General features: G+C 34.2%; 1 protein-coding gene across 6 annotated transcripts in view; it reads right to left on the reverse strand.

Moving 5' to 3' along the window:
• exp (expansion) overlaps positions 1-25,184 on the reverse strand; it is an 857,631-nt gene that overhangs the window by 424,667 nt on the left and 407,780 nt on the right. Inside the window, exon 1 of one of the 6 annotated variants that reach the window (XM_081755450.1) lies at positions 426-783. The exons of the other annotated variants lie outside the window; for them this stretch is intronic. The gene's annotated coding sequence lies outside the window, so the exon portion shown is untranslated. Of the gene's footprint in view, positions 1-425; positions 784-25,184 lie in introns of those variants that run through there. 6 annotated transcript variants of the gene reach the window in all.

The raw sequence follows: 25,184 nt of genomic DNA on the forward strand, positions 1-25,184 counted from the left end.
GGCACTCTCAGAGCTCCGGGGGGGGGGGAGAGTGCCCCAAAAAACTATGAAACACTGGTCAAAAATCCGAAACTAGCACGGAATCAGGTAACCACGATTTCGACTATTCTTTCACAAGAAGCAAACTACTTCACTGCGCATAGTTGACATAAAAGAGAAATCCTAATAAAATGAAAAAAGCGAAAAAAATGTACAGATCAGTCAAATTTAAATAAAAACCTGACTGAAATTTTTTTAGCACGACCAAATCTAACGTAAAGCTCTAACATAAACATTATCTTACTTTCATCGATATACATAAACACTATAGCTTCACATTTATATGCTGCTACGCTCAATGACTAAGTAATAGGCACACTTCAATATCATAGAAGAATTGTAAAAACTTACAAAAATACACTGACATTAAAAATAGATTATCCTACCTTATTTTTATCTATAAATGATGGAAATATCCCCTGTAAAGGGCACTAATTTTCTTATGGCGATATGCTAATAAACGAATTTTGTTTCTTAGGCCCAAGCGCACTACGATAGCACCACTTTAATTTTTTTTCGGTTATTTCAATTTTTTCTTTCTTTATTGAATAGTCCACAATTCTGCTAAATGTTTCACAATAACTGAACCACAAGAAAGAAAATTTTGTTCACAATTTTCACACAAGTTCATGTCACAAACACACCAAAACACACGCGCCAAAAAAAAATGTCAACAATAATATCCCTCTCACACTGCGCTCAGCGCCGGTTGCTACACAACGAACAACTGTCAGGGCAATCTCGAATCAACTCTCACCGAGCGAGACTATCTCAGCACGTCACCAGTGACGTCACGTATGTAGGACAGAAGGACACGCCCTCCAGGAGTTAACTGTTTCCAGTTCTCCAGCGAGAACGTTCACTGTTGCTTCTGTTGCTGGAAATTGCGGCAACCCGCACAACACGTGGCTTAAACTGCACGACCTTGTGATACTGTTGCCATCTAGCGTCGAAACGATTGACTTCGTGATCACCGAAGAAGCCACGGTTCAGCAAAGAGCAAAATTGATAGTGAAAGTGTAGCGGATATTAGTGTTATCGTATCATCCACTGCGGTTTATGTATTAGACATTTCCGGAAGAACACATTGTTTCCGCAATTAATATATCCACAATTTTTTTATGATATTTATATGTAATGGATATGCAGCATTTATGAGCACTTCATATTGTAATAAAATAAAATATTCCTAAATGCATGGTACAGAACGATCTGGACAATTTTTAGCATTTATATTAACTTCCGTAAAACATACTGTATATTTTACGAGTCCCATTGAACATTCGATTTTTTTAAAAATGATACTTTCGGTTTGAAAATGACAACTATAGGTACAACACCAGAACTGAAAAGGAGTGGACCTATTATTTAAAAGAATTCAAACCTCTTCAGGACTTGAGAGGCCACGGTAGCTCAGTGGTACAGCGTTTACCTCTGGTGCATCGAGTCCTTGGTACGATCCCACCTCGCGTCAAGTAATCATTGTGGTGGACAAACACCGTGTGTATGGGTTTTCTCGAGGTATTACCGTTTCCTCCCACTTTCTTCATTCCACCATTTCATTCATTTCTCACCATCACCGTCTCCTTTTAGCTTGTCTGTATAACCACGAAACTAAAACTTAAAGATTTCATTATATTTCTCTTCGGGACTTGAATCTGATTCAGTAGACGGGCATACAGACCATCGTGCAAGATTCCTCACCATACTACTTTACCTAGGAAAGAGCTAGATTAATCGGGCTAAGTCGCAGGTTTTGGTACACAGCTGCAAGGTTTTGCCCTACCTTTCCTATTCCTCACCTGTGAAAAGGATCGAGCTTCAAATAATCTAGGGTGGCGGTCTCCAGACAGCTTCCTATCTGATAATCTGTGGTTTGAACATCGTCTTTCATTGCCGATTTTTCGTCTTTCTTCACTGAAGATCGCCACCTCCTAACCCAAACAGAATGCTAATGTCTTAAGGCTTGAGTAATGTGCAAAATGTAGTACTTCAACCTGAAATCAAGCTACAACCATGTATATAAGCTTGGCTCACGAATCTCTGCCGCGGTTGACGGCAAAAAAGAATTAGAATCACGGCAGAGATTCGTGAGCTAAGCTCTACTAATCACAGATGCACGAAACAGTTTATTATACGAGGAAACGAAATATTGTATTTACCTAGGTAGTTTATCCATGTTGTTTTATTGTAAATAGACTAATCTCTGATCTAAATTATTTGTGTTCAAGTCTAACTAACTAACTAACTCTATGGCCTATGGAACCCGCAGATTCAACGCCACGTTCACAAAAGCTCTCAACTGACTTCTATTCTTAGCCAACTAGATCCAGTTTCTACTTTGTATTCCTATATCTGCGGGATTTATCTTAACATTGTTCTCAGTCTTTCGAATGACCTTTCTCCAATTGGATTTCCAGTTAAAACTTCGAAAGCGTTCCTACTTTCTTCCATTCTGGCTACATGGCAGGAACTGCCCACCAGAGCCTCCGTGTTAAAGTTTGACAGTTACTGGAATGTCATATTATGTAAGATGAAAGTACCGATGAGCGATTTTCCCCAAACTTTAACATCGATTATCGATATCAAGAAAATTCGTTACTGATATTTCACAGATAAGTCCAAACTACTTTTATGTTCTTGTTATTTAAGTTTCCGGTGCGGCTATGTCCAGTCTTCGATGAGTTTTTATTTTGTTAAAGTTCCATCATTACATAGGCAGGGTTAAGGGTGTGATCCAGTTCAAGCTTTCCCCATTTAGTACAATGAAATCAAAAATGCAGTTTGTGATCGTCGATGTTACGATTTTTAAGTAATCTATCACAAAAACAAGTATAGTGCAAACATGTTAAGGAAACTAACTTCTCAGAAGTTCACCTTCAACTCTGCCTAATATTATTTGATTTTTTAAAATAAATATTTCGAAACCTCATTAACGATATTAAACATGACTATTTAAAAGTAATAATAATAATTAGTTCTATTACAGTTCTTGATCAGTTTAAAGAAGATTCAACAGTAGCGCAATTTTTTACAAGAAGACGTTTTACAGGAGCACTAGAATTTAAGAGTGCTCATTATTTGGGGCGTCATTTGGGGAGTGTGTGGGGAAATTATAACCCCTGAGTTTGAGATACAGATGCTTTTTAATATGATGTCATTTAATATATTATTTTTTTAAAAAAAAAACTTGCTCGCTGGATTATCTTGCTCCTCTTCCCCTGGCAAAACTGGAGCTCAACACTAATGGAAAACATGAATAATTTAAAATTATATACTCTCTCGTATAAGTTCATCCCCATATTTGTGTAAACTCCTATGTTGCCTTCTTGAGTTAATTTGAATTGATTTTGAGTTTAGCTTCCCTTTCAGCTGCGAGGCTATATGAGACGTGGAATCCGAACCACATGAGCTCTCGCTAGGAATCGAACTAGGGTCTCCCAAGTAAACGGCGCGTATGCTAACCGCTTAGCCACAAAGGACCTCTATATAATGCCTTGTACAGGTTTAAATAAGAAAACAAGTTGATCCAGTATTCGGGAAAAACATACAAGTTAAATGTAATATATTTTTAATCCTGCAACTAATAAGTATGAAAGTAACTTATGTACAGTCAGCGACAGAAGTTCTTTCTATTTGGTAAAATGTATTTTGGGAATAACGATGGTATGGCTGAGACGTACAGAAAACTAGATTCTTTTTAATTTACTGAAAACTGTACTCAAATTGTCCTTCCATTCTGAAGTTATTTACGAAACTAATTTCATCAAGTGGGAAGAACCTTTGTCACTGACTGTACAACACACAGAATAAAGTTCTTTTCGGTCCTCATTGCTTGATCTCTGTCTCGTTTGGTTAATGTAAATGCACTAACTATTTACAAATGAATTCTTGGAATTCTGATCTTGAGAACTAGAAAGCAACTTACCTATACAACTAGTAATTTGATTTGCTCGTCACTCAGTATGGAAAAAATAATTTAAAAAAAGATCACTTCATGTAATTACTAGAAAATAATTTAAACTTTTTTTATTTTGCTGGACTTTTTTACTATTACAAGCAAACAAGGCATCCAGCAAGCTTCATGTTTCAAAATAAAGGGGATAAGCATGTTTCTTGTTATAAAGTGTTTTTCTGATGAAAGTCAAAATTAAATGCTAGCGAAAATGACCACAGTGGATTTTTTCAAAGACCGAAATGACCACAGTTGAATATGATGCATACAAATAACAAATGTGGGCCCATTTCATTTATTCCAATAAATAAGATGTTCAGTAACCCATATATCCTTAGTCTTGACAAAGTTTTCAATAGCGATATATGTTACCTATCGACAGCTTGAATAGACTGTGAAGAATCTTGATAAATAGATTTCACATCTTGAAAGACTTTCAAAGCATCACCTTAACCGTAAATTTCCGTAACTGTTATTAAAACATTATTGATGTTCTCAAATGAATTTTGAAGAAAAAAAAGTACATATTTGCAATAAAATTTATTTACGGACATTTTTACTATACACGTCCGCATAGTAGGTGTGGGAACAGTTTTCGCCCGCATGAATATTCATGAGTCTAGAACTTCTCCACAGTGATTAATAGCTTTGAATTACATATTCCGTGGAGATTTTCAACATTTGACAGTTTTTTATAATGATATGTTATAGTTACATTCAGGGGCGGTTTTTTTATAGTATAACAGTTTGAATAATTGATATACCTTCTTCCGCATATTAATGATCTTGTAAATGACACAGAAGAAAAACGATAATATATGCAGCTGCGTACAGATGTTTTATATGAGAAGAAAATGTCACGTATAATAAATGTTTTCCGCCTGAAGAAATGTCAATTTGACAAACAGAATATAAAAAGACCTTAAGAATTTAAATATATCGATCGCACACGTATAAGAAGGTAATATATTGTTTGTTTCATTTATATGCATGACATGTAACACGGCAGCGGATGTTAGTCGTTGGAGAATATTCAGGAATTTTGGTCGTTGGGATGGGTGAAAGAATAGTCTGGAAGGTACTGATTTGTTCTCAAGGTTATTAGACTTATATAAATACCGATTCATTTGCATCATTGGTACAACGTATAAGAGATAAGAAGCGAAAGTATAGTGTTGGAAGAAGAAAATTAACACGTAGAAGGCACTGGAAGAGAAAATTATTGGTAGGTACTATCTTTCTAGTATTCCCATTTTTTGTTTTATATTTGTTTATTTTTATATGGGAAGTGACATTGGAAATGAAATACATGTAAAACATATTGCAATTGTCAGGAGTATAAGGGAAAAGAAGTGTTCGTTTTAATCGGAAATTGATTGCAGATTTTCCGGCATTGAATACAATATGACTCGGTGTACTTTTATGGAATTATAACTTGACTAAGATACAGTATAATGTAATATGTAGGGTAGAGGGAATCTAGATTATTCATTACACCAGGAATCAAACTAGGATTCTCCCACGTGCAGAACCGTACGCTAATTTTTTTGCTTGTAGTGTGAACTTGTTACTTATATATAGCTATGAAATGTATAAGATAACAGGTATATATAAATTGTATTGAACAGGAAGTCAGCAGAACCCACGCCGGGAATCGAACCACGGCTTTCCCACGTGGAAAACTGTACGATAAACCTTTTGCTTATTAGACTTTGTTACTTATATGTAGCTATAAATTGTGTAAGACGTATAACTGGTATTTTATAAAGTATATGTTAAGAAGGAAGTTATATTGCATAGGGAGCCATGACACTGACGGGACTCGAACCAAATTTTTCTTACGTAGAAAACCGTACGTTATACCTTTTGTTTGCACTGTGGACTTTTCACTTATAAATGTTATAAATTTTATTGTGTAAGAACAAACTTATATTGGATAGGTAGTTAGCAGAATCAGCACCGGGAATCAAACCATGGCTCTCTTACATACGAAGCCAATATGGTTGGGAACGTTGGTGCTACTTTGAATATCATATTTTTGTAATTTGAAAAGTCGTAATACGGTAATTAATGCAGTTTTGTTATTTTCCTGTTGTAGGTGCTGAACCAAATAGAAAGTGATAGAAGCGAAAAAAAAGAGAGCGACAGAAGACAAGGATTTTAACTGTAAACAGAGATAAACTAACATTCGGTAAGTATTATTATTATTATTGTAAACTTTTGTGTTCCGTTTCATAAACGCTAGTGTAACAATGAGGTTATATGGGGACAGAACGTTTAACGTTACCGCAGATTGAACTTAAAGGGTTTTCATGCCGAAAGCTAATGCAATGAAAATAGACCCGAGATTGTTTGAACATATTACCCAGGATGAAATGTAGTAGTGATTAAAACAAAAAGTTGAAAGGGAAACTTTATATTTTGTAATTGGAAATCGTAATAAACCAAATAACTAATTCTCAATTTGTTTTATTGTTCTTTCTAGGTGGTGAAGGAAATAAAAAACTTAATAAAAACAATGGAGAACAAAGCTTATTTTCGTGAATTGTTTGCTGTTGAAATATATTGATGTTTTTAGGGTAAAGCAGATATAGACTGATTTTGAAACATGGATTTACTGAAACCTTTGGATCTTAGTACAAGAGGTGAAAGTGATTTTACAGAGTCGTTATCTTTGCAGGCGACTGAGTTTTTAACATTGCTGGAAGTGACTTCGCAATCACCCCCATTGGAAATAGAAGGTACCCCGGCCAACGTGGATGTAGTAACGTCTTTATCGGAGACATTCCAACCGCTGGTGAGCCAGAAACCTCCGCCACTGGAAACAGAAGTTATTCCGTTATTTGATGTTGATTACGAAATAGAAGAATATCCCCTACACCTTCACCAACAATGAGTAATTCCCCGGTGCAGAATTGGGAGTTGGAAGAATTTTTGAAGTTACCATGTGAGTGTACTGTAGAACGCACATCATTGAATTGTATAAAAGAGTGTATAATATATTGGAAACCAGACGATATTTGTATTTGTATTGCATGCGGTTTTTTTGGAAGGTGAACAGTTAAAGCATGATTGTTTAATGTTGGATATGGAATCGCTTGAACGGAAAGCTATAGATGTTGTAACAAAAGTTGAGGTTCGTAAAGAATTATTTCAATTTATAGAAAGAAGCATGGACATTTGTTTTTGATTACATGGAACTTTATTGAACGTTTCCGAGATCTTGTGTGTGACTTTGAATATAGGCCGAAGCTAGTTAAAATTTTACTAGAGAAAGATTATGGGAAATATACTGATATGGTTTAAAAATGTACAAGAAGAATGTATGAAAGTACGTTAAAAGTAACCTAAGTGTGAGTAAAATATTTTTTATCTTGAATTAGTTTGTACATTATGTAGAAGATATTGCCAAGAACAATAATAAGACAAATATACATATTTATATTTTACTATTATACATTTATGTATTTTATTTTAATGGAATATAAGTTCATGGAGTTTGGAAAATAGTAGAATATACGTGGTGATATCATATTAACGAATTGTTTCTTGGAAAAGATTTATTTTGTATTGCCTTGAAACATATTAAACAGGAAATTTGAATAAAATATTATTTGATTTGTAATATAAGATGGCGAATGCATAGAACACTTTATTAAATGTAAGGGGAAAAATGTGTTTTAGACATGCGCAGAAGATTCTATCGTAGGTATATAAATAGATGTAGCACACTTGAAAAATTAATGTATTTGATTTGTTTTTGTTGAAGAGCAGAAAAATGACTAGCAGGGAGATTGAATATATTTAAGGTAGAGAAAAAGAAATTTAACGTGAAAACGATAAACCTATAGTGTTAATTCACGTGTCTGACCCCGATTTACTAGATGAATTACGTGATAAAGTGAGAATCATATATCCATCACAAGAAATAGAAGAAGTGTATTATTTCAAACGCTATACTAGATAAAATGATGAAATATTCCCGGAAAGTGAAGAGGACAGTGTTTCAAATATTAACTGTTTTGAAGTGGAAGATAATGAGTGCGAGTATACTATTGAAAGTATTAGTAATACATGTGTTATACAATTATTTAAGTAGTACACATCTAATTCATTATTATTATGTGAAGCATGTTTTGAACATAATGAAAATGAAAAAGAACACAAGTGTTTGCTGCAGAAAGATTACGAATTATTACAGAAGGTGTGGACGATCGTAATTAAACGTGAAATGAGAGAGAAAATTTTCAAACTCTATTTAAAGAAGCATTTTAAATGTTGTAATATTAACAACACTTATATTCTGGAGAAAAAAAACAATCTGGTATATGAGCTCATTACAGAGTGTGATTGTCTATTAAAGAATTAGTTGAAATGTTTGTGAAGAAAGATAAATAATTATTAAATTCAGTAAATGAACAATGAGACACTGTAGCATATGCATTCAATTGTGTAGGGATAGAAGAACATATTTTGCCCTCATATATTAGGTCTAAATATTTTGATGTAAGTTGTTAAGTTACAAAGGATTACAAGCAATTGAACTGTCAACTGTAAATATTATTTTATAAACGGATTAATTCGTAGTATTGTAACATTAAGAATTCAATAGGTTAGAAATATAAATAATAGTTAGAGATAAAATACTGAATTACTGGCAACTGAGTTGTCGGTGAGAGTAATGTATTGTTTCCTTGTAAAACAAATAAATTGATATTAGGAAATATAATCTTAGTTGTTTGTATGCTATATGAAGGAACTCGTGCTTAAAAAGCAGTGCAACAGAAGAAAAATAATTGTTTTCGAAGATCATGGTAGGAGACTGAAAGTGTTTAATACTTTATTTTAGATTTCTACAGACATTACCAACGTAAGTGAATGATGAAGTATTGTCCATTGAACTTGAGTAAGTGAGGTTGGTACATTGTGTTTAGTTTATGATGTGAAGACTTTAAAACTTTTGTTTAATCATTTACTTTAAATGAAGAACAACATATAACCTGGTATGCAAAATGCACTGATTCAAGGGCACACCCACGCGAGGGATCTGTTGGACCCGGACCACATTTATAACTTTATAACCTAACAAACATTTTAACATTCTTTAAGAAAATTATGGTTTTAGTAGGAGAGAAATGCGTGATATACTGTAGAAAAGTTGATGTTATACTACCCTTGTTCTCTTTCTTTTTTATAAAACAAGCTAGTGTAAAATTTTGCTGAGAATATAGGTGACAATATTGTAAAATTACGTATCATTTTATTGAAAGTAGAATAATGCTACTTCAATAATGCTTAAACACAGTGACTGTTAGTGCTGGATCCACCCTTCAAAAAATGTCAGGGTGTGCATACCCTTACTTGGTACATGCTTTTAAAAGGAATAGTTCTTAGAGGTCAATACATTTGAGGTAGAAGGATAAAATGTCTATGAAATACATAGGAGTACTACACAGTAAAACACTTTTTCTTATTAAGATGATAACGTGAAATACTTATGACTTTTTATATAGTAAAAGGCCAAGATTGTACTGTTGTGAATAATTACATTGGACTTTAAAATCAAACACAACTCTTTTCTTAGGTAACCAGTAGGAAACCTGCTATAACGAATTGACACACACTGCACACACTGCTTTACTTTTATTGATCCTGACAATAACCATTGTATGGTAACCTCTTGAAACTTGTAGACCCACGATGAGTTATAGTCGGGTATGAAAAAAAAAAGATTCATGCTTATAGCAGAATGATTTAGTATGTGGAAAAAAGGAGAGCTCGGTGACTTTGTGGTAGAATGACATCTTTGATATGTTCGTGATCCTAACCGACCAAGTGAACATTATAGTGGACAACATCTTTTTTCTCCTCTTATTTTTATTTCCTACAATATTCATTCATTGGCTTAATTAGCCTTTTCCTTAACCTAGAGGACTTCCTTCAGAGTAAGGAAACTACCATGTTTCATAATATATAGTATAACAGGCACGATTATCGTTGTATATATTAAAATCTCAACTTCCTCGATAGAATTTTACAACAAAAGATTTTGAATTGAATAATACGACTTCCAAGCTTTTAGTTAACATTTAGCTTTTTGATAAATATGGTTTCGGTAGATTTTATCGAAAGTATTATTTGATATTAAAGGTATTCACTTTATCGAAAGTATTATTTGATATTTTAAAGCATTTTATAATTGTTGCATTAAGATTTAACGAACTCTCATGTACTTATTAGTAAACTCATATCCCTGCAGCCGTTTTAATAAGATGTGACTGTCGAAATAAAATTCTATCTTTGAAACAGGTATATTTATTCTTTCAAAAAATTGAATTTGTTTTAGTTGTATATAAAGAATTTTAATTTGATCTTTCTTTCTCTATTGCAATAGAATCATTACGAGGCTATGATCATACCTTATAAATACTATTAAACAATGTTTATTGAATGTTTAATTTACTTCGCGATTTCTTTGGAAACAATAAAATTTTTTACTTTAGATGGATTGATTTCTCAGGGAGGAAACGTCAGAATCCTAAGAAAACTTGCTTACATGCTGTGTAAGCACACCCTGACATTTGGAAGGGTGGATCCAGCACTAACAGTCACTGTGTTTAAGCATTATTGAAATAGTATTATTCTACTTTCAATAAAATGATACGTAATTTTACAATATTGCCACCTATATTCTCAGCAAAATTTTACACTAGCTTGTTTTATAAAAAAGAAAGAGAACAAGGGTAGTATAACATCAACTTTTCTACAGTATATCACGCATTTCTCTCCTACTAAAACCATAATTTTCTTAAAGAATGTTAAAATGTTTGTTAGGTTATAAAGTTATAAATGTGGTCCGGGTCCAACAGATCCCTCGCGTGGTGCCCTTGAATCAGTGCATTTTGCATACCAGGTTATATGTTGTACTTCATTTAAAGTAAATGATTAAACAAAAGTTTTAAAGTCTTCACATCGTAAACTAAACACAATGTACCAACCTCACTTACTCAAGTTCAATGGACAATACTTCATCATTCACTTACGTTGGTAATGTCTGTAGAAATCTAAAATAAAGTATTAAACACTTTCAGTTTCCTACCATGATCTTCGAAAACAATTATTTTTCTTCTGTTGCACTGCTTCTTAAGCACGAGTTCCTTCATATAGCATACAAACAACTAAGATTATATTTCCTAATATCAATTTATTTGCTTTAAAAGGAAACAATACATTACTCTCACCGACAACTCAGTTGCCAGTAATTCAGTATTTTATCTCTAACTATTATTTATATTTCTAACCTATTGAATTCTTAATGTTACAATACTACGAATTAATCCGTTTATAAAATAATATTTACAGTTGACAGTTCAATTGCTTGTAATCCTTTGTAACTTAACAACTTACATCAAAATATTTAGACCTAATATATGAGGGCAAAATATGTTCTTCTATTCCTACACAATTGAATGCATATGCTACAGTGTCTCACTGTTCATTTACTGAATTTAATAATTATTTATCTTTCTTCACAAACATTTCAACTAATTCTTTAATATAACAATCACACTCTGTAATGAGCTCATATACCAGATTATTTTTTTTCCTCCAGAATATAAGTGTTGTTATTAATATTACAACATTTAAAATGCTTCTTTAAATAGAGTTTGAAAATTTTCTCTCTCATTTCATGTTTAATTACGATCGTTCACACCTTCTGTAATAATTCGTAATCTTTCTGCAGCAAACACTTGTGTTCTTTTTCATTTTCATTATGTTCAAAACATGCTTCACATAATAATAATGAATTAGATGTGTACTACTTAAATAATTGTATAACACATGTATTACTAATACTTTCAATAGTATACTCGCACTCATTATCTTCCACTTCAAAACAGTTAATATTTGAAACACTGTCCTCTTCACTTTCCGGGAATATTTCATCATTTTATCTAGTATAGCGTTTGAAATAATACACTTCTTCTATTTCTTGTGATGGATATATGATTCTCACTTTATCACGTAATTCATCTAGTAAATCGGGGTCAGACACGTGAATTAACACTATAGGTTTATCGTTTTCACGTTAAATTTCTTTTTCTCTACCTGAAATATATCCAATCTCCCTGCTAGTCATTTTTCTGCTCTTCAACAAAAACAAATCAAATACATTAATTTTTCAAGTGTGCTACATCTATTTATATACCTACGATAGAATCTTCTGCGCATGTCTAAAACATATTTTTCCCCTTACATTTAATAAAGTGTTCTATGCATTCGCCATCTTATATTACAAATCAAATAATATTTTATTCAAATTTCCTGTTTAATATGTTTCAAGGCAATACAAAATAAATCTTTTCCAAGAAACAATTCGTTAATATGATATCACCACGTATATTCTACTATTTTCCAAACTCCATGAACTTATATTCCATTAAAATAAAATACATAAATGTATAATAGTAAAATATAAATATGTATATTTGTCTTATTATTGTTCTTGGCAATATCTTCTACATAATGTACAAACTAATTCAAGATAAAAATATTTTACTCACACTTAGGTTACTTTTAACGTACTTTCATACATTCTTCTTGTACATTTTTAAACCATATCAGTATATTTCCCATAATCTTTCTCTAGTAAAATTTTAACTAGCTTCGGCCTATATTCAAAGTCACACACAAGATCTCGGAAACGTTCAATAAAGTTCCATGTAATCAAAAACAAATGTCCATGCTTCTTTCTATAAATTGAAATAATTCTTTACGAACCTCAACTTTTGTTACAACATCTATAGCTTTCCGTTCAAGCGATTCCATATCCAACATTAAACAATCATGCTTTAACTGTTCACCTTCCAAAAAAACCGCATGCAATACAAATACAAATATCGTCTGGTTTCCAATATATTATACACTCTTTTATACAATTCAATGATGTGCGTTCTACAGTACACTCACATGGTAACTTCAAAAATTCTTCCAACTCCCAATTCTGCACCGGGGAATTACTCATTGTTGGTGAAGGTGTAGGGGATATTCTTCTATTTCGTAATCAACATCAAATAACGGAATAACTTCTGTTTCCAGTGGCGGAGGTTTCTGGCTCACCAGCGGTTGGAATGTCTCCGATAAAGACGTTACTACATCCACGTTGGCCGGGGTACCTTCTATTTCCAATGGGGGTGATTGCGAAGTCACTTCCAGCAATGTTAAAAACTCAGTCGCCTGCAAAGATAACGACTCTGTAAAATCACTTTCACCTCTTGTACTAAGATCCAAAGGTTTCAGTAAATCCATGTTTCAAAACCAGTCTATATCTGCTTTACCCTAAAAACATCACTATATTTCAACAGCAAACAATTCACGAAAATAAGCTTTATTCTCCATTGTTTTTATTAAGTTTTTTATTTCCTTCACCACCTAGAAAGAACAATAAAACAAATTGAGAATTAGTTATTTGGTTTATTACGATTTCCAATTACAAAATATAAAGTTTCCCTTTCAACTTTTTGTTTTAATCACTACTACATTTCATCCTGGGTAATATGTTCAAACAATCTCAGGTCTATTTTCATTGCATTAGCTTTCGGCATGAAAACCCCTTAAGTTCAATCTGCGGTAACGTTAAACGTTCTGTCCCCATATAACCTCATTGTTACACTAGCGTTTATGAAACGGAACACAAAAGTTTACAATAATAATAATAATAATACTTACCGAATGTTAGTTTATCTCTGTTTACAGTTAAAATCCTTGTCTTCTGTCGCTCTCTTTTTTTCGCTTCTATTACTTTCTATTTGGTTCAGCACCTACAACAGGAAAATAACAAAACTGCATTAATTACCGTATTACGACTTTTCATATTACAAAAATATTATATTCAAAGTAGCACCAACGTTCCCAACCGTATTTGCTTCGCATGTAAGAGAACCATGATTTGATTCCCGGTGCTGATTCTGCTAACTACCTATCCAATATAAGTTTGTTCTTACACAATAAAATTTATAACATTTATAAGTGAAAAGTCCACAGTGCAAACAAAAGGTTTAACGTACGGTTTTCTACGTAAGAAAAATTTGGTTCGAGTCCCGTCAGTGTCATGGCTCCCTATGCAATATAACTTCCTTCTTAACATATACTTTATAAAATACCAGTTATACGTCTTACACAATTTATAGCTACATATAAGTAACAAAGTCTAATAAGCAAAAGGTTTATCGTACAGTTTTCCACGTGGGAAAGCCGTGGTTCGATTCCCGGCGTGGGTTCTGCTGACTTCCTGTTCAATACAATTTATATATACCTGTTATCTTATACATTTCATAGCTATATATAAGTAACAAGTTCACACTGCAAGCAAAAAAATCAGCGTACGGTTCTCCACGTGGGAGAATCCTAGTTTGATTCCCGGTGAAATGAATAATCTAGATTCCCTCTACCCTACATATTACATTATACTGTATCTTAGTCAAGTTATAATTCCATAAAAGTACACCGAGTCATATTGTATTCAATGCCGGAAAATCTGCAATCAATTTCCGATTAAAACGAACACTTCTTTTCCCTTATACTCCTGACAATTACAATATGTTTTACATGTATTTCATTTCCAATGTCACTTCCCATATAAAAATAAACAAATATAAAACAAAAAATGGGAATACTAGAAAGATAGTACCTACCAATAATTTTCTCTTCCAGTGCCTTCTATGTGTCAATTTTCTTCTTCCAACACTATACTTGCGCTTCTTATCTCTTATACGTTGTACCAATGATGCAAATGAATCGGTATTTATATAAGTCTAATAACCTTGAGAACAAATCAGTACCTTCCAGACTATTCTTTCACCCATCCCAACGACCAAAATTCCTGAATATTCTCCAACGACTAACATCCGCTGCCGTGTTACATGTCATGCATATAAATGAAACAAACAATATATTACCTTCTTATACGTGTGTGATCGGTATATTTAAATTCTAAAGGTCTTTTTATATTCTGCTTGTCAATTAACATTTCTTCAGGCGGAAAACATTTATTATACGCGACATTTTCTTCTCGGGATACGGACAAAATCTCGCGGCCGAAACATCGCCGCCCAAAATCTCGCCGGCCAAAACCTCGCGTGGCCAAAACCTTGCCGCCCAAAATCTCGCGTGCGCAAAACCTCGCCGCCCAAAACCTCGCGGGACAAAATCTCGCAGGGCCACAACCTCTCGTGGCCAAAAACCTCGCCTGTCAAAACCTCGCCATCCAAAACCTCGCGAACCAAAATTTCGCTTGGTCAAAACCTTGCGGAATGAAACGTTTCTTTAAAATTTACCCAACGAGTTTCTTAATATGCAATTCCACATTACAAATAATAATAATAATAATAATAATAATAATAATAATAATAATAATAATAATAATAAGAAGAAGAAGAAGAAGAAGAAGAAGAAGTTACAAAACATCGTGTGCGTGGGCTTCTCGGGTTATTTCCGTTTCCTCCCACTTTCTTTATTCGATCATTTCCTTCATCTTGGTCATCTACGTCTCCTTTAACCTACAGGACATAATCAAGGGACGTCGTAAAAACTCATATATTATTTCATACTTTCATAAATATTATTAGATTTTTGTTAAAAATTTTAAGTATTTATTATTTGAAGGTTGGCGCAGTTCTCAGAGCTTTTCTGTGTGTTATTACTATATATATATATATATATATATATATATATATATATATATATATATATATATATAGAACATTCTACATTGAAGAAATCGTCGTGAAGAGGTTTTATCCTGACGACATTTCTTCACAGGCGACACTACGTTTCGCTTAATTTAGACCAGGCGAGATTCTGTGTCGGAGATCATTACAACGAGGTTTTGGTCAGACGATATTTTGGGTATGGCGATATTTTGGGGCGCGAGGTTTTGGCTCGGCGAGATTTTGGTCCGCGAGGTTTTGGATGGCGAGATTTTGGCCAGCGACGTTTTGGGTGGCGAGGTTTTGGCCAGGCGAGGTTTCGGCCCGGCGAGATTTTGGGCCGCGAGGTTTTGGGAGGCGAGGTTTTGGCCAGGCGAGGTTTTGGTCCGCGAGGTTCTGGCCGCGATGTTGTTGCCGCGAGCAGAGTTGGCGTGGGTCAATGAAACTTGACCCACGACCCACCGTGACCAACTACCCACTGTCCCACCACCCACCGTGACCCACTCTGACCCACAACCCACCATGACCCACCACCCACGGTGACCCACTCTGACCCACCATCCACCATGACCCACTCTGACCCACCATGACCCACCACCCACGGTGACCCACTCTGACCTACCACCCACCATGAACCACTCTCATCCACTTTGACCTACTCTGACTCACCAAAATCCATCGTCATCAACTCTGAACACGATCCACGGCCTTTTCTGAACTGACTAAAGAGTTTACACTTGTAATAAAACAAGACTGTGAAATTGTCACTAATCGGAGTTTGAATTTCTAGTCAATCGCTCAAGCACCACTCTGTTACAATAACGGTGGATCTCACCTTTACGATATAAAATGGTAAAGTGTTTGTCAGTGAGGAAATTGAAACAGTTCGAGGTGGGGGAAAACTAGTGTGTGCCTAATATATACTTGTACTAAGAGAGTATTCTTGCAGGTGTTAATTTCTGAACGCATTCCACAAGAAACTGTACAATATGGAAAAGGTTATGGTTTCTCAGTTCACAGTATTTTTCTCACAAAAGACTTGAAAAATCAGTTGTTCATAGGGTATAAAGGTGCTCGGGTACCCTATATGAGAGCATTTCCATAAAGTATGCTCATAATTGTAATTTGTGTAATCACTAAAACACCACGTTAAATTTAAGTTAAAATATGCATAATTGCAATTATTATGAATATTTATTCAAAGTAGTTTACCTAAAGCAAAGAAGAGACTTACTGAAAATTAGGTACAAAGTTGAATAATTCAAATAAGCCATTAGTAATACAAGTATACATTTTCCGTAACTCGTAATTTTCCACCTTAAAACAAATCTGAAATCGGATTTATTTCCTGTTGGTAACTTTTTGGCGGTAAATCATCCGCAGTGGAATGATGTCCATCCTTCAACCAAGAAATAACAAGCTCGTCTACTTTGAGCATGTCTAGCGGTGGGCCATTAACATTGATGAGCAACAAGTTAGACAATGTTTGAGCACTTAGTCTATTTCTAATATCAGTCATCTGTAAATCCATAAGAAGAAATCCCCATTCCCACTCTGTCGTGGAAATTGAAAATACTTCTACCCGATTTCTGCAACTTCTCATCGACAATCTACTTGTTAGACTTAAGTCTGATAACGATTTTTCTTGGTCAGGTTTGAAATACTCAGCAAGAAGTATCATCTCTCTATCACCATACATCTTTTCCATATCGACCATGTCAGTTGGCAATGTCGACCATGTAGAACAGAAACTTCATCTACCACGCCTTTGATAGGGAATCTTGTGAATAAATTATCAATTAAAGCCTGATAAACTGATGATTTCTTATTTGTTTATAAATTTAATTTTTGTAATTACACATGAAGGTTTGATACCATTACAAAGTTCCCTCCCCCGTCTAGAAAGCGAAAGGGAACGAGGTTCCTGGAAAGTGTTCAGAGGTGAATGGGAATTTCCCTCCTTCTTCAACTTCAATTACCACACTGCTGTTTGCCATATGCCAAATTACGATGAATTTCAATTAAATTATCATAGTATAATTATTTCCTTGTTGAATTATCAATACTTTTCAGTGGAAAAAAGGATGAAATTTCAAAGTTCCAAATCAAAGTAAGTAGACCAACGTAAATAGAAAAAAGTGTAAAATTTTCCATACAATTATGCGTACAATCCAAACTTCAAATTTCCGTGTAATTAAGCTTACAGTACAAATTTTATGCCTATTTTTCTCACAACTTTATGGGTTGATTGCCCTGTGCTGTAAGCGCTCCATATAATAAACATAAGCTTCAGCAATTATTATACCAGAAAGCAATGGATATATGAAGCCAAGCACGTATTTTTTGTTTCTGATTTGTTTTCTTAAATAACATAGATCGTTTTCGATCATTTTTACAAACCAACTCACTAAGAATTTTCCGTATATAGAAAGTGCCCTCCCCCCACATAAAGGAGAGTTTTAAAAAATGCTAGGACACATTTTGTTTATTTTCAATAAAGAGTTAATACACTGAATTTCAGCTCCGTAAGTTTAACGGCTTGCGAGATACTCATTTTTTTTCGCAAAAATTCGGATACTCACTACCTCCTTAGGATATTATGCATTATAATAAAAGCAATATAACATCCCAATTTGGATTAAGGCCTAATTATATACCAAAAGTAATTTCATTTGACTTTGCAATTTGACCGTAATGATCAGACACACATAGTTACATTCAATTTTTTATATAGTAATTTATATATTACAGTGATTCAAAAATGTATTTTTTCCAGTAGTTAGCTCTAAAAACTCACAGGTCTCGAAAGCCAAGTTGTAGTGTGTCTTATTGCTATTATTACAATTAAAAATATCAATATCCAAAAGTGCCTGAAGTTCTTTTTTCACTTGGTTAGATATACTCACCTCAGGTAAGTAAACAGAAACAAGCGGAAAAGGAAGGGAAATGAAGGTCTTAAAAGTAAAACGGAGACAAATTTACCAGTCTTCAGAAGATACTGTCTATAATGCAGTGAGCAGAGTGAGTCGGTAAATCATACTGAGTCGGTGGGTCATGGTGGGTGGTGGGTCACAGTGGGTCATGGTGGGTGGTGGGTCGCAGTGGGTCACGGTGGGTGGTGGGTCACAGTGGGTCACATGCTGTTGACCCACGACCCACTCAGAAAACTTGACCCACTGACCCACTCCATCTCTAGCCGCGAGGTTTTGTACTCAAACCTTTCTTCTCATATAAAACATCCGTAAGCAGCTTCATATATTATCGTATTTCTTCCGTGTTATTTACAAGATAATTAATATGCGGAGGAAGGTGTATTAATTATTCAAACTGTGATACTTTAAAAAGACCGCCCCTGAATGTAACTACAACGTATCATTAAAAAAACTGTCAGATGTTGAAAATCTCCACGGAATATGTAATTCAAAGCTATTAATCACTGTGGAGAAGTTCTAGACTCATGAATATTCATGCGGGCGAAAACTGTTCCCGCATCTACTGCGCATGAGCTAGTAGATGAATTCTACTTAAATATAATGCATTTAGAAGAAGTCTATCAAGTAAGAAAATATCCACCTCTCATTGAAATACTTGTGGTAGAGGACACATACATGTTTCTGTTTTAGTTTAGCTTCCTGCAATTATGCATCAAGGCTAAGGGAGAGGGTGATGATGAGATAGATGATAATAATGAAATTATGAACGTAGGAGAAAACGAAAGAATTTCAAGAACACCCCGACAGACACACTGTTTCCCCATACAAAACCCAATTGGCAGATGCTGGGATCGAACAAAGGACCTCACGCTCCAGTAGTGAACGTTCTAGCACTGTGCGAGATTCACACGATTAATAAATCTATATACGTGCTCATCATTATAAAAATACAATTTGAAGAGCTTCAGAAGTGTTAGTATGATATTCATTATAATTATTATATTTAATACCTTCTGTCTTTAGCTAGGTTCTGTTATATGTTAACTATCAAATTTACGACGTTATTATTTAAGTCTATTTCAGTTATAGGTATTTCTTAATTCGAAGACTTGTATATGATATCTGGCAATAAATTTGCTGAATTTCATTCGTGTAGTCGTGCTTCATGGATCAAGCCGTCTTGCAATTGCACAGAATTCTAATACATTTTCATTCATTTTTACTGTATTTTCCAAAACTTAACTTATCAATAATATGGCCGTTACCAGTGATGTGGTATATTTCTGAGATGGGGGACAAAATTTCAAGTGCAGAAGGTTGATCTTTACAGGTCTCTTTACAGCTTTACTGAAATTCGGCTCCTTTTCTCTTATTTATTAAAGAAAAAACTGTTGAAGAAAATTTCCGTAAAATAATAATAAAGAAAAACTCATACATATCATGTCATAATAACATAAGTGATACTGCTAAAACTTATTATAGGAAAATCATATCAGTTACAAATCACACGATCTCTTATTTCACCAATTCCTATGTTTCGAAATTTTAATATGGGAGGTATAAATGGAGATTATAACCAAATTATGTTAAAATAAACCCTACAATTAAATCATATTCATAATTAAACCATGTTATTTGGATCAATAACATGTAAGATTTAAGTTGATATATCAGCTTCACAGGCACGTAGCCAGGATTTCGTAATAGGGGGGGGGGGTCCGAGACATGAAATACTGTGGTTATCACATCAGAGTTCGATTATTCTAAACTATTTTACTGGTAACATATGGTTCCTTTAATCAGGATTTCGTAATGAAGGGGAGGGGGGAAGTTTGACATGAAATATTGTTATTATCACAGCAGGGGCTTGATCAATTTAAACTATTTTAATAGCAACATATATTAGTTTGTTAAGACTTTAAAATTAGGACATGTTAGCAAGTATTTTAGTAACAAACTATGAAGAAATCTCGAATAAAAGAATATTAAAAAAAGATTTGACATGAAAATGAAATCTTTAAGTTTTACGCCCCACGTCTATGCCGGTTAGGCTAAAGGAGACGGTGATGATGAGAGATGAGTGAAAGGGTGGAATGAAGAAAGTGGGAGGTAAGGGGACAACCCCGGGAAAACCAACTAGCACGGTGTTTGTCCACCACGAAGTCCACACGGCGCGTACTGCTACCGAACCAGGGACCCCAAGCACCGGAGGTGAACGCTCTACCACTGAGCCACCGCGCCAAAAAAAAAAAAAAAAATAAATAAATAAATAATAAAAGGAGAGAGATTTAAAAAAGATTTTACAATATCTACGTTCGTTCTTCTGTTCATCCAAATATAACAATTTTCCTTTCATTATGACCTCAACTATTAAAAAAACAAAAGTACGTATCCAATAATGTCTTGTAAAATATTTGATTATATCTGGGTTCCTTTCTCTGTTCAATCAAATGTTACTAGAACTTTCTTTCCACATAACTTATTTTTTTTATTATTTCGTCAACTGCTGTCTGTTGCAAATGACAAGTTAAAGGAGCAGCAAACTGTTTCTCAAATAACATGTTTGATACTGCAGAGAAGTGCTGATGAAAAATTATTTTTATTTTTAGCTTTTTTTTTAATTTTTAACGCTTATTCTTCCTATTACTTGTTTCTTTTTGTTTCATCCTTGCTTATTTTTTTTTATTTCTGGTCTCGAAGGGGGAGGTCCGGACCCCCCGGACCCACCCCTTGGCTACGTGCCTGAGCTTCATTTTTTTTGTCAAATATATATTTTTCATCAAAGAAATTCCTTAAGGATGGGAAAGTCAGAAAAATAAAAATAACGTTAAAACTTTGATGAAATTCTTTTTGTTGAATGTTAATAAGAGGTGACATTCAATCAAGAGGTAGCACCTTTAATTTAGAAATTTCTTGGAAAAGAAAAAAATAATCCCTTAGTTAACAACTGGATGGAGTATTGAACTCGACGATGGTAAGCATGACTTTCCATTGAAGTTGAGAACGTCACACAAATCAATTATCAGAAGATGACTTAGATATTTAAAAAATCCTTCTCTGAATATAAATTCTCTCTTAACTAGTTTTCGACGAAATAGAAATTCCTGTTTTGCCGAACGTGGCCTATCGCCTAGTGCCTAGATATGGGACAATTTTGTACCCTAGAGCATTCACCGAAACAGAAAATATGAGGTTTGGACATGTTAAAATTACAATAGTGTGGGTAACATTTTTCCCCCTAGAAACTAACGTGAAAGAAACAAATAAATCCGGGAACAAAAGCGCTGTTTCCTTTTCCACTGGAAGTTGCACCATCTGTTGGCTGTTGAAGGAAGCTCTCTGACATATATCTTTTATTAACAGATTGACTCATCTAGATCTGATTTCTAAGTCTGTCTTTATTTTATTTATTTATGTACAAAAGTGACTTACACCACTGTAACCTGTCCACTTACATTTTTCACTGGCAGAGTCTTCCTTTCTTAAAAAATAAGATTAGCCGAATATGAAGAGACATCCTCCCTGCGAAGATGTTTGTCCTAGTCCTGAATGGGTGAATTGCATAGGACGAAATACAAGAACTACGAGAAAACCCAAGCAGAGTGTACAGAAATATTGTTTGGAAGCTTATGGTAAAGATACCTTTGGGTATGTTAATCCTGTTACCAAGCAAGCATAGATAAACTGTTAACTTTCTTGATATTAAACCGTTGTGAAAGAGCAGACATCGCCTCTACATAGCGAAACAAATATCAAATTACCTCTTCAAAGAACTTTTCATGCATATAAAAACTAGCACATGTCTGTATAACCTACATAGCCTACACATTTACATAGAAGAAATGTTATATGAAGACGTCTGTTTATGCAAAAGTGTAGTTTGTTTTTACACTTGTGAGCTCGAAACATTCTACATACACTACATACTCGTGGAGGAACATACATGTTTGTGTATTTACATTAGCCGCCTTCTTTACGGTAGGAAAGTCCTGGGTTTGAACCATGAAATCGTATTTTTTTCTATCTTTGTGAATGCATGAAGAGTACGTTTAAATACAGAGCCTTTAAAATTTCATCCCAAGTTCCAGTTGTTAACACTTTCAGGATTCATGGTTGCATCTGGAAATTGCCTATACAATCAATAACAAGATAAGCTTTCTAATAAATACCATTTGATCCAATACTTTAAAGGAACACATTTTAATTTATGAATATTTTGGTTTTGTGCAGGTTAATGTATCACTGGAGATTTTTTTTTTTTAATTATAAAACAGAACTTAAACTTATTCAAATGCACATGATATTGACTCAGGCCCAGATTATCAGTCTTACGCCTTAGGATATACTCCCGGAACCCCCCTCCCTTAGAAAACAGAAAATGAAATGAAATCCGAGTTTTACGTCTCACAATTATGCCGGCTAGGCTAAAGGAGACGGTGATGATGAGAAATGAATGAAATGGTAGAATAAAGAAAGTGGGAGGAAACGGGAGAACCCCGAGAAAACCCACGCATACGGTTTTTGTCCACCACAAAGTTCACATGGTGCAAGCTGGGATCGAACCAGGGACCCCTTGCACCAGAGGTGAACACTTTACCCTGAGCCACACCGGCTCTTAAAAAAAAAAAAAAAAAAGTAACGTAACGTAGATCTAATGTCAGATATGTACGTATATTCTCCTTACTGAATTTTAAGGTAGTGTTGTTTCTGTTGTCCATTCTGTTTTCGAGTAATACGTGAAAAAAAGTCTTTTGATCGAGCTCTTCGATCTAAATCATCGTCGATAATGGATCCAATATACAGTAGTGGTTTAGTCTTGTTTTACATGGCGAAGATAAGGCTAATCATACCTTGTTTCCCACTTGACCATGCAATGATCAGGATTAATATTCCAATAACAAGTTTTTATAAAGTAATAATTGAAGTGACATACATCTACAGATACAAAGATTATTGTATATTCCTTAATCCAATATGAACAAAATATGAATTTTTGCATGCTGTATTAAATAATACCACAAACAAAAATTACCCTCACAATCATAGATTACTACAAATAAACATATAATATATTCAGATACATTTAGAGAATAAAAGAACAAATGAAAGGTAAGAAGAATAAAAATCAGCATTTTTGTCAGATATCAGTAAGCCTAGAGAAATTCATGGAGGGCCTGCTTAACCAACTTCTTAAATTGATTGAGTGAGATTGTCGTGTGTTTGGTTGTCCATTCCATATACTGATAGTGGATGCAAAAAAACACATTCGAATATATATTTCGACAAATATAGGGGAAGAGAAAGGAGTTTACTTACATCTGATCTTGTATCGTCTTCGTGGTGAGCATTTAATGGTTGCAATCGTTGAAACAAATAGGAAGGTCGTTGAAAGCGCAAAGCAAGTGAAAGCGCAAGAGAAGTGTGAATCTATTAGCAAGTTTCAGAAGGTCCAGCTTTCTGTAGATGAAGTTGATTTGATCGTTTGAGATTATAAGCAAACCTTATACACGTATTTTGGATACGTTGTAAATGGCATGCTAATTCTTCATTTAATTCTGATAGAGATACACCACAATATTCAAGGTGAGAAAATATTAGAGATTTTACAAGTAGTAACTTTGTTTCAGCGGGTAGAATTTTCTTTAGTCTAGTGAGTAAATGCAAACACCAGAACACTAACACTTTCTTCTTAATTCAATCTGAAATATGTAAGGAAAAGGAGCCAGATATGCCGCTCCAGATTCCAGCCTAAGCCTAGGCGCTAATCGGGGTCTGTATTCCCGGGTGTTAGAATGTGTTAATACATTGTCAACTTTTCCCCAATTTGAATACTTGAGTAACTGCCTACCTCGCTCAGGACACTTTGTCAGGCAAATCTATTCAGACCAATTTTTTATAGCTGATCCCAGTTGTAGCAGAGCAAATAAACACTAGCTCTAAATTTTATTATAACAATCAATTTTTCTCACCAAACACGATAGACGTGTCTATGGAAACGTGATGTCTATTGTCATAAGGAAGTAATTAAAACCATAGGAAGTGAGAAAATATGATGAAGGTACATGGAAAATATTTTTTTAAAAGGCGAAACTTGAGTGATCCACTTGCGCTGAGTGAAATACCAGAACTGCATGATGCTCTACTTTAAAAATGATTAAAAATCTATTCGATTTCAGAACGACACAATTACACAATTCTGCTTGAAGAAGTTCGATTTTTATCTAAAACCTCTTTTAAATAACAGGAATTTCTTCAAGGAACATTTATGTATGTAAGCATAACACACGCGTGGTAAAAATGACTTAACGAAGGTGGAAAATATGTTGTTTGTGTATAAGTTTGGTGAATATTAATGTTGATGTTAATATAACACAGATATGCAAGGTTTTCTTGTTTACAAGTGAAGAGGTGTATCGGAATCGATTTTTTTTCTGCAGATTACGAAAATGACCTTCAAAATTGTGAATCACGTCAGGTTTTTTCACAAATTGAGAAAATGTTAAAATTTGAAAGAAAAAAACTGTAGACGCCTGCCAGGGAATTAATATC

Source organism: Thermobia domestica, chromosome 4 (assembly GCF_964235325.1).
Source record: "Thermobia domestica chromosome 4, izTheDome1.hap1.1, whole genome shotgun sequence".
Taxonomy (NCBI): Eukaryota; Metazoa; Arthropoda; class Insecta; order Zygentoma; family Lepismatidae; genus Thermobia; species Thermobia domestica.